Genomic DNA, 2801 nt, shown 5'->3' on the forward strand with positions numbered 1-2801 from the left:
GAGTGGGAGCCTATCGGTTTGCATCTTGGTTCTTCTATTTAGGAATTGTATGATTTGGGCCAGTTACCTCCCCCACAAACACACGCTCACATTTCTACACCACTCAAAGAATTGGTTTTCTCACTTTTAAAAATGGAGGAGTTGGACAAGATGATCATTAAGGTCTTTTAGAGTTGCAAATCCCATAGTCCTGTGAAAACACCACCTGTACTCCCAAGTCCTCCAGTTGTTTTTAAGCCCTTACTTTCTGTCTTAGCAATAACTCTAAGAAAGGGCAAGAGCTGGGCAAATGGGGTTACGTAACTTGGCCAGGGCTGCATCGCTAGTAGGTATCTGAGGCCATATTTGAACCCAAGTCCTCCCTCCTCCAGGCCTGGAACTCTTATCTCCTGTGCCCCCTCACTCCCCTCAAAGTTCTCCATTTTTATGACCAGGAATTTATAATCTGTCCTTATTTTTTTCCCCTAAGTATCACCATGAATGGATAGTATTCAGCAACATCTGGCTACATGAGGACAGGCAAAGCTCTGTGCCAATCCTAACAAATAGCTAGTGTTGACATAATGCTTTAAGGCTTGTGAAATACCTTACAAAGATTATCGTATGCCCTGGGAGGAAAGGGTTCTGTTGTCTCCATTTTACAGATGGGAGAACTGAGTCATATAAATGTTAAGATACCTGCAGATATTGTAATGGGGGAGATAATAAGCATACATAAACATGTAAAGAGAAGAAATATAAATAAAAACAAGGAAGACCTATAGGTCCAATGCTCTATCTGCTGTGCCACCCAGCCACCCTCCATCAATTAATAGGGACAATAGGAACCCTACATCCCAGAACCATTAGTGCGGAGCTTTGCCTTCCTCCTTCAACCAAATATTGTTGACTACTCCAACCATAGATATTGCTGATGACAGATGTCTTCTTAGTATGGATAATAGTAGATGGGTTGGCTACTGATGACACTTAGGGATCCCCCAGAACTTTACTCAGGATCACAAAAAATTGGAGCCTTCATGAAGATAGATCTGGAAACCAGATCTTTTGATTCTAATTCCAATACCCATTCGTTATACTCCAATGCCTACCTAAACGGCTTCATGCAAATCCATCCCTATTAAAAGCAAACTAATATAAACCTTCTCTTGGTCTAATGGTATGCCAGTTGTGCTACCATATATGGCATTTATTATTACAATGGATTTTTTTATGATCTAGAAATTTAAAAAGTAAAAAATCTTTATGATATAATTTTAAAGGACACATGATGCTTTTTACAACCTTTTAAAAGTTCTCACTTTATACAGATTACAGTTCTTCTTTATCATGCCTGTTTCATCCGCAGAAGATTTTCCAGAGTTACCACCATACTGAAGTATGCAGTTCCATTATAAGTTTTTCAATTCAAACTTGAACATATTGACTTTTGGAACAAATACATTATAGAATGGGTAAATGGACTGGAAAACCTTTTCCAATGATGTCTAGAATCAATTTATTGACAACATCTTTCAGGTTATTTGTCTGCACCTCCAGGGTCATAATTTCCACTAACTTACCTGTGAATTTGATGGACCTCTTGGTGCTAGGTATAAACCAATCCAGATGAGGTGTATCACATAGCTATTGGAAGTTTTGACATCAAAATGGGCTTCAGTCAAAGTCTGCTATTATTTTTTCAACATTTTGTCCTGGGTAATGTCCATCCCCTGAAAATGAGTCAAAAAGAAAAAAAAAGTTTTGCCCTGAATCTCTTTAGTAATCAGCTTGAACTTATAAAAAACAGCCTCATTATTCTACAGATCAGTAAAACTCACTTCAAAAAAATACAACTCTAGAGCTATCAGAGGTAATTTTCATTCCTTGAGTCCTTATGGTCAGTGCCTTGCAAATAATGATTATATTGAACCAAGTTGGTGCCTTGACATTATACCGATACTTCAAAAATGGGTCAACCACTTTATTTTTGGCTCCTTTTCAGCCATCTTTGGATAGGTGCTTATGTTTGCCAATTGTCATGATCCTACCCGGAAAGCCAAAAAAATCATTCCAATGGATTTTTTAAGAACAGTAGACTTGGAAGGAACTTTAATGGTTTTCTATTCTAATGTCTTCATTCTACAGATGAAGAAATTAAGGTCCAAACAGCTTTCCCAAGGTCACAGACCTCATAGTAGCAAAGCTAGAATTAGAACTCAAGTAATCTTACTCAGTCCTTTCTGCTACATTGCTGTATCTCCCAAAAGTTTAATAAATATAAGTGCTCTAAGGAATCTGAAATGATCATTTACTCTATTCTGCCTTTAACAGAACTTGAGAATTCTAAGATAAATGAACAATTTGTCCTGTATAAAGGGGCGATATTTCCTCATTCCCAATTCAGGACACTTTCTAGTAGTTGATTTAATATGCTTAAATATGTAACCTACTCATAAGGAGAAACTTAATCACAGAAAAAAACGTGACCCCTTGGGTCTCTGAGTCAAACTGTAGGCCAGGCGTTCCAGGAGAGAACATTATTTCTTGTGCCTCTCTCCACAGTAGTCCTTGTTCCCAAGAAGTCCAGCAAGGAGGAAAAAAGACAATCTGTATTTGTAAGATAGAACCCTATGATAAATTTAGATCTTTAATGAAAATAACTGAGAGGTGGTATGATACAGTGGAGAGAGCCAGCATCTGACCCATCCTGCTTGTGTGACTGCATAAGTGACTTAACCTCTCATTGCCTTAGGAAGCTCTGACATGATACATTTCAGGGCCTCTAGATAGCATAGAGTGCCAGACCTGGAGTTGGGAGG

The 2801-nt window shown here is 38.2% G+C and overlaps 1 pseudogene; it reads right to left on the minus strand.

Moving 5' to 3' along the window:
- Positions 1-1391: 1391 nt before the first annotated feature.
- On the minus strand, positions 1392-2022 carry LOC130458977 (40S ribosomal protein S3a-like; annotated as a pseudogene).
- Between the last annotated feature and the right edge of the window lie 779 nt (positions 2023-2801).

The sequence above is a fragment of the Monodelphis domestica genome, chromosome 4 (assembly GCF_027887165.1).
Source record: "Monodelphis domestica isolate mMonDom1 chromosome 4, mMonDom1.pri, whole genome shotgun sequence".
NCBI classification, from domain to species: domain Eukaryota; kingdom Metazoa; phylum Chordata; class Mammalia; order Didelphimorphia; family Didelphidae; genus Monodelphis; species Monodelphis domestica.